Source organism: Anolis sagrei, chromosome 6, assembly GCF_037176765.1.
Source record: "Anolis sagrei isolate rAnoSag1 chromosome 6, rAnoSag1.mat, whole genome shotgun sequence".
NCBI classification, from domain to species: Eukaryota; Metazoa; Chordata; class Lepidosauria; order Squamata; family Dactyloidae; genus Anolis; species Anolis sagrei.
Window position 1 is genome coordinate 29,762,642 of NC_090026.1, and position 9,237 is coordinate 29,771,878.

Here is a 9,237-nt window from a genome sequence, read left to right on the forward strand (position 1 = left end):
GGGAATACAGCAGTAAATTGCCATGTAGAAAACATACATTGTCAATGCACATCTCCTGGATTGTGTTGCAGAGGATAGTGGATCACATAGTACTGGGAAATGAAGAGGCAGTTTTTGTTGACAATGCAGAACTGTAATTCTCAACCTTCCTAATGCCTCAACCCTTTAATACAGTTCCTTATGTTGTGGTGACCCCCAAACATAAACTTATTTTCATTGCTAATTCATAACTATGATTTTGCTACTGTTATGAATCGTAACATAAATATCTGATATGCAGGATGTGTTTTCATTCATTGGACCAAATTTGGCACAAATACCTGATATGCCCAAATTTGAATACTGGTGGGGTTAGGAGGGATTGATTTTGTCATTTGGGGGTTGTAGTTGCTGGGATTCATAGTTCACCTACAATCAAAGAGGTCTGAACTCCACCAACGATGGAATTGAACCAATCTTGGTACACAGAACTCTCATGACCAACAGAAAATACTGGAAGGGTTTGGTGGGTATTGACCATGAGTTTGGGAGTTGTAGTTCATCTACATCCAGAGAGCACTGTGGATACAAACAGTGATGAATCTGGACTAAACTTGGCACACAGAACCAATGTGGCCAACTTTGAATACTGGTGGGGTTTGAGGAGGAATGACGTACGGTTTTGGGAGTTGTAGTTCACCTACATCCTTATGCAATTTCTAATGGGAGCATTAATAAAAACAAAAGGATACACTGACTTTTCTAATACAAAGTGTTACAGATTACCCAAGCTGCTTCTGCTTCTGCTCCTCCTGATGCTGCTGGGCCACTCTCAGTCCCATGTCATGCAGGTGCTTTCCCTCCCTGTCTTGAAGTGACTTGCGAGCCTCCCTCCATCCTCGCATGCTCTCCCTCACGCATGCATGGGCACCACACTGCTATGCACCAAGCCCACCTGCTCTCCCCTCCCTGCTTGGAGTCTCGGAAACAGCCCTTCCCTTGGCTGAGAGGTCAGCTGAGAGACCGGGCAATCACAGTGGAAGAGGGCTTTTGGTGAGAGGATTCTCTTCCAAAAAGAAAAAGAAGGACAGGCAGAGAGATCTTCAGCCTTCTCTGCCAATGTATTTTCTGATGGTCTTTGGCGACCCCTCTGAAATACCCATTCGACCCCTCCAGGGGTTGAGAAATGCTGTTCTAGAGCATGTGGTGGTGTTCACTTTCATGAGTTAATTCAAAGGTATGCCTCAGAAGCATCCATGAAGAAGGAACTAACTTGTTCAATAGTGTTCACAATCCTGCCTCTTCCTCAAGATGGTTTACAGCCTTACACATTAAAAATAATACAATTAAACTCATAAAAACTCATATTAAACTGAATTAAACTAAAAATCAGATACCCTGAAGGGTTCTTTTAAGCCAGTCCGAGTCCCTCTACGGAGGTGAGAAAATCGGGATATAAAAGTTTTAAATAAATAAATACAGCACTTACAACTAATTCATTTCTAAAAGTCTCTGAATAAAAAAAAATGACAGTGAGGAAGGGTAGGCATTCTAACTTCCATAGAGAGAGAGTTCCAAAGTGTGGGGCAGCCACTGAGAAGGTCCTTTCTCACGTTTCCGCCAATCATGCCTGTGAATGTGGTAGAACCGAGAAAAGGCCCTCTCTTGCAGATCTCAGGGTCTGGGTAGAAATTGTTAGATTGTTGAAAGATACAATCTATGAGCCAGCACCTAAGATGTATCAGACATTATAGATAACCACCACTTTGTATTATGCCTAGAAACAAACTGGCAGCCAGTGGAGCTGTTGTAATGGGTGGTTTGTAATCCTTGTAATGAATTCAAGTCAATGCTCTGGCGATAGCTCTTTGTAAAAACTGACATTTCCAGACACTCTTCAAAGCAACCACACAGCATGTCATCCAAATGGGATGTAACCAAGGCATGTGTCACTGTGGTCTGATCGGATGTATTCAGAAATGGACTCAGCTGGCACCCAAGCTTTAAACTTGAAGGAACCTGGGCCTCAAGATTCAAGGCTGAGTCCAGAAAATAACTTAAACGGCAAATCTGAGTCTTGAGAGGGAATGTAACCTCATTCAGCACAGATTCTCCCTATTCCTTGATCTGCCTTTAAACTGACTAGGAGCACACCTGCCTTATCTGAATATTCCTTTGTCAACAGATATTTTCATTTCCAGTCTCCCTATTCTTCTTATAGGGCAAAGGTAGGCTTGTTGATTGTCGATCCTATATTCTTCTTACAGAACATTGTGGCTCTCCAGTTTTTGTTGTATTGCAGCTTTCATCATCTCTAGCCAGCATAGCTATTAGCTACCAATGTTGCAGTAGAGGGTTGTGCATCTAGAGCAGGCATGGGAAAACTCGATGTTTTGGACTTTAACTTCCACAATTCCTAACAGCCTCCGGCTTAAGCAGCTGAGGGGGGAAAGGAAAGGGTACGCGGTTGTTAGGAATTGTGGGAGTTGAAGTCCAAAACACCTGGAAGGTCGAAGTTTGCCCATGCCTGAACTAGAGGGTTGCACATCACCCGCTCCCCATAGAAACTGATTTTATTTGTGCAGAAAAAAATGTCTCTAGAATTCAGTGCTCAAGCCACTGCCATACTTACCCCCACATAGTGCTTACACAGATCTTTCTTTTCCCAGATGTGGTCAGTAAAAATTTGAACCTGCCCTTCCTTCCTTCCCATCCTTTCTGCTATTCCCACACTGCCTCAGTCAACTCATCACAGAATTCAAGAATGAAACTAATAAATACTTTTGAAATACCCATATCCAATACAGAGTTTATTTCTGAGTAAATTGATATAAGGTGGAGATGTCTAACTGCACAGCATTCGATGGAAAAGGGGGGTGGGGGTGGATTCATGTTGGTGTATTATACCAGAGTAGGCAATTGTAATGGAAAGAAGGGAGGGAAAGTTGGGATAGCTGTATAAAATGCATTTGGATTATTAAATTCAGGAATCCTTCACCTGGAAGTGACCCTATGACCCAAACAAGAACTTAAAACATAAACAGTATAGGTATTAAGTGATCTTGATACTGAGCTATTTTAGGTTGTTTTTTTTTTATTGAGAAGTATCTTTACAGGCTTATCTGGAGTACAGTATGTTCTAAAGATTATGTTTTGCAAAGATGTCTGGGCTCTGCAGTTGTTTTGGGAAATTTAGATAATCTTCTGGCCCAAAAGCCGCTTTACAACCTGATCCTATGCATATTTACCCTGAAGTGTTCCACTTTGGTCAAGTTCAGTTGCACAAAGTAGGATTGTAGACTTAAGTACTTTACAACATGATCACCCTTCCATATTCCTATAAAGGTGCCTGTGGGTTATAAAAAGTTTTCCATAAGAAACAGGCGCACCTACCACTACTACTGGTTTAATCTCTGAGCACAAAGGCCCGCATATTCATCCCTTCATGTTCTCCCTTCTACCATTGTTTTCTCCATAATTTGTTTTTAGGTTGCAAACTCTTTGAAGGAAAGTAAATATCTAGAATTTGCAGGGCCTCCCTAATACTTTTGCATCGAAACATCAAAAAACTGCACATTTTCAACATGCTGTACTTGTCTCTGTTTCAGATACCTGTTATTCATAAATCATTTACTTTATTCTCTACTCTTCAGAGTTCAAATATATATTAAAGTGACTTCAGGCTAGGCCCAGAGCATTTTACTGCCTACAACAAAGGACACAACAGTGTTCAACCCTATATACAAAAGCCGACTTCACTGGCAATTTAATTTTATTTTTATAGTGATGAGAGGAGAACATGCTCACTGTATTGGAGCACAAAATTCCAGTTTATGAATGCAAGGGAAGGCAGGCTGCTTGACTCAAATAGTTCTGTTAAGCATCTGCCACTTGAAGTGACTCTTCATTCTGTATTATCCTAAGGCAGTGTTTCTTGACCTTCCTAATGCCGTGACCCCTTAATACAGTTCTTCATGTTGGGGTGACCCCAACCAGAAAATTATTTTCGTTGCTACTTCATAACTGTAATTTTGCTACTGTTATGAGTCATAATGTAAATATCTGATATGCAGGATGTATTTTCATCCACTGGACCAAATTTGGCACAGATACCTGATATGCCCAAATGTGAATAGTGGTGGGGTTGGGGGGGGGGGGAGGATTGATGTTGTCATTTGAGAGTTGTAGTTGCTGGGATTTATAATTCACCTACAATCAAAGAGCATTCTGAATGCCACCAACTATGGAATTGAACCAAACTTGGCACAAAGAACTCCCATGACCAACAGAAAACATTGGAAGGGTTTCATGGGCATTGACCTTGAATTTGAAAGTTGTAGTTTACCTACATTAAGAGATCCCTGTGGACCCAAATAATGATGGATCTGGACCAAACATGGCACACATATTCAATATGCCCAAATATGAACACTGGAGGAGTTTGTGGAAAATAGCCCTTGACATTTGGGAGTTGTAGTTGCTGGGGTTTATAGTTCCCATACAATCAAAGAGCATTCTGAACCTCACCAATGATAGAATTGGGCCAAGCTTCCCACACAGAAACCCCATGACCAACAGAAAATACTGTGTTCTCTGATGGTCTTTGGCGACCCCTCTGACACTTCCCTTGTGACACCCCCAGGGGTCCTGACCCTCAGGTTGAGAAATGCTGTCCTACGGCATACCCTGTCTCTTATTCTCAACCCCTCAAGGGCATTTGACTCTTTAATCACATATTGTGGGGCTGGGGCATGGATGGTTGTGAATATCACTTGTTTCCAATACACCTGCATATAGAAAACATGTACCTGAAAGTCTATGGTATTGTCCCTTCTTCCATTTCACACACTCTATGTTTCCAGTTATATTTTCAGGAGTGATCTGAGACATGTTATTGTAGATGTATTTTCTACATTTGAAAGGTTAATGGAATAGGCAGTATCATCTTCAACAATAGTGACAAGATATCATCTTGCACCACACCTGAGAGTAACTTTCTATCTTACAGATCATAGGATAGGCTGTGAGGCATGGGCATCTCTATTCTGGTGTATTACTAGCGTTCTGTGTCCAATCCTAGAACTTACTTCACACTTGATCCCTCTTGGACTAAAAAACAATTCTAATCTTGGTTCAGATTTGATTATGAGATAGAAACAAACATGATGGAGAACCAGTAGCACAAGGTGTTTCTCCTGTCAGCAATCAGTACAATTTATTATATTGGATTGTTTTAAGTTACTTTTTGCCACAGTGCAGATCTTTTTTGGGTTGGATGTTCCCAGATGGTGGGGCTGAGTGACCACTATTCCCCTTCATTGCCTTTGTCTCATGGAGGTCCCCAGGGCTCAGTAGTACCTTCTATCCCAATGGTTCTCAACCTGTGGGTCCCCAGATGTTTTGGCTTTCAACTCCCAGAAATCCTAACAGCTGGTAAACTGGCTGGGATTTCTGGGAGTTGTGGGGACCACTGCTCTATACTTTTCAGCATCCAAATTATGTCAGTGGAGGAAGAAATCTGGAATTCAGGTGTCGGGAATCAGCAATATAACTAATGAAACCCAGCTATATCTATCTTTTGCAAGTGATGTCCAGGGGACTATGGAGACCTAAACAATGTTTACATGCAGTGAAGGATTGGATGTGAGTTGAATAAAGTGAACTTCAGTTCAGACAAAAAGGAACAGAAGAAAATCTAGTTTTTGGATAAGCATCACAATCTCTTGTAATGCCTCTCAAAGATCAAGGACACATCTTCAGTGTGTTTGTGAACTCAGCATTGCTTCTTAGATGCCAGATGTCTGTTATAGACAGTAGTGGCTTTGCTTTGTGCACCAATTGTATTATTTTCTAGAGAAAGGAGATATGGTACTAGTGATCCCTGCATTAATGATCCCTGATTAGATAAGTGTCATTTGCCTTACGAGGAGCTGCCCTCATAAATGTTCAGAAGCCACAGTGATAACAAAAATGTGCAACCAGACTGCTGTCAGGTGAGTACACATCACCAGAAGTGCACCAACTGCCTTGGGCCTCAGTTTCCTTTTGAGCTAAATGTAATGTGTTGGTTTTGACATAGAAACCCTTAACTTGGAATGAGTGTATTTGAAAGACTGTCTTTTCCCATATGAGTCTGTCTAAAATTTGAGACCTTCAGTGAAAGCCCTGTTGCGTGTCCCACCACCCTAAGAAGGCAAGGTTGGTGAATACACAAAACGGCCCTTTTCCTGTAGTGATGCTTAAGCTTTTGAAGTATGCCAAGCTGACTATATTCCTGCTGAGCTTCCACCAGGTAGCTAAACCTGTACTGTTGCATATAACCTTAACTCCAAAGAGAGCAGTTCTGATTGCTTTAATTATGTGGGTTTTTAAAAACCAACCTAACAATGTGTGTTCTTTCAAAAATTTTGCTGTACAGAGCATTTGAACCTTATGTCTCCTTGCTATACTAATAATATAATATAATGTATATACATATAATATTTCTAATATAAGAATGTAATACAATATAATACTACTACTACTAATACATTATAAATACAATATATTATATTATTAGAATAGTGCAATATCAGTATTATATATTACCGTACTATATTACACTATACCATTATATTGTAATATTATTAGTAATATTGCATGTAATATACAATATATACATATATAATATATCTTGTAAGCCGCTCTGAGTCCCCTTTGGAATGGGAAGGGCGGCATATAAATGTCGCAAATAAATAAATAAATCACATGTTTTTAATGGATTTAGCCCATTATCTCATCCTAGACCTGCTAGAGGCACCTTCCAAATACGTTAGGGTCTGGATATGTGAGGCCCTTTCTACACAGCTGAATAAAATCCCACATTATCTGCTTTGAATTGAAATATGTGGCCGTGTGGACTCAGATAACCCAGTTCACAAAAGATATTGTCGGATTTTCTGCCTTGATATTCTGGGTTTACGGCTGTATGGAAGGGCCCTTAGACAACATTGGCAGTGCCAGGTGGGGATATTTATTTATTTATTTATTTATTTATTACTTTTGCATTTGTGTATAGGAGACACAATTTTACAGTGCCATTATGTATAATAGGATTTGAGTATCAATGGATTTGGGTATCCATTGAGGTCTTGAAACCAAACTCAGTAGATACCAAGAACGCTCTATATGTTAACTTCTTTATGTGGTAAACTAGACCCACTCTCTTTGGTGGCCTTATTGTATTTCGCAGCCCTGAACTTGTGTCTCAAAGACTTGCCTTGAATGCAAAATTGTTCTGGAGAAGCCAATTGTATTTAGGAGTGGTTACAATTTCCCTGAATATCCTTTGCAATTGTCTAAAATTTTAAATGTGAGCTTTTACTAATTTTTCCTATCAGGAAACAGAAATCTCAGGTACTTCTTTATTAAAACAGGCATTTCATAAGTGTGCTTTCAGTTTTAGTTAATGGAATGTCGCAGAGCAGGTTAAGCTGAACGAGGTAGATGCCTCAGGTATTGTATTTTGGGTGTCATGATGAAAGGGCAGAAAATTATTATCTTTGGCCTTCCATAGCCATGGATCTCACCACCCACAGTGTGAAAACACATATATTTAAAAAACAAAAGCAAAGCTTGATTTTGACATTTTACATAACTGACACAATTTAGCTATACCATTATATATAATGGCATCTGAGCATCTGAATTTTGGAATTAAATCCTGGTGAATACTAAGGCCCCAATGTCCTGCAAAAGAGGCATGTATGGAATACTGGCGTATATACCAGAACTTGTCCAAGTATGCATTTTCTTTGTGGCTTTTTCTTCCCTTCCTCCATTTCCTTCATACACTCTCTCTTTTCTTTCTTTTTCCCCTCATACACTTTAATCTTTCTTTCTTTTTCTTGTTTCCCTCTTCCTTTCCTTTCTCTTCCCTTCTTTTTATTTCCTTTTCTCATGTTTTCCTCCTTTCCTTTCCCCTTTCTATCCTTCTTTCCTTTCTCTCATACACTATCTTCCTTTCTCTTTTCTTCCTTTCTTTCCCTGAAACCTCCTTCCTTTCTCTTCCTAATTTTTCTTCCTTCCTTCCCTTTCTCTCTTCTTTCTTATCTTCCTTTCTCTCTCATTTTCTTTCTTTCTTTCCTCCTGGGAAAGGGAATGCCATGGATGTAGCACACCTGGATTTCAGTAAGGCCTTTCACAAGGTCCCCCATGACCTTCTGGCAAACAAACTAGTCAAATGTGAGCTAGGCAAAACTCTATGGTTAGGTGGATCTGTAATTGGTTAAGCAGACGAACTCAGAGGGTGCTCACCTGTGCTTCCTCTTCATCCTGGAAAGAAGTGACGAGCGGAGTGCCATAAGCAGAGTTCCATCCTGGGCCTGTTCAACATCTTTATTAATTACTTAGAAGAAGGGCTAGAAAGCATGATCATCACGTTTGCATTCTCTTCTTCAGGCTAAACATGCCCAGCTCTTTAAGCCACTCCTCATAGGGCTTGTTCTCCAGACCCTTGATCATTTTAGTCGCCCTCCTCTGGACACATTCCAGCTTGTCAATATCTCTCTTCAATTGTGGTGCCTAGAATTGGACACAATATTTCAGGTGTGGTCTAACCAAGGCAGAATAGAGGGGTAGCATGACTTCCCTGGATCTAGAGACACTATACTTTTCCTTCAGTGTTGTCAAGGAACTGCCCATGCAATCCTTTTTTGTGCCAGAATATTATTATTATTTGAAACACAACAAGATGAGTCCACAGCAGGCACTCTGCTGGCTGTTGAATTGGATCACACGTCGGACACTTCCCAAGTGTCTAGGGCTGTGTGATGTGTTGGTGAATAATGCGTACAGATCCCAGTAAGGTGGCTTTCTGCAGCTGCCAGATGATAATTTTGTCAGCGCCAACTGTGTTTAAGTGCAGGCCAAGGTCTTTAGGCACTGCACCCAGTGTGCCGATCACCACGAGACCACCTTTACTGGCTTGTGCAGTCTTTGCAGTTCCATCTTTAAATCCTCATATCGTGTCAGCTTTCCTGTTGTTTCTCTGCAATCCTGCTGTCACCTGGGATTGCAACATCAACAATCCATACTTTGTTTTTTAACACGATCGTGAGGTCAGGAGTGTTGTGCTCCAAAACTCTGTCTGTCTGTATCCGGAAGTCCCAGAGGAGTTTGGCGTGTTCATTTTCTGTAACTTTTTCCAGCTTGTGATCCCACCAGTTCTTTGTCTGCATGATCTTCTTGCAGCAGTTGAGGATGTGATCTATTGTTTCA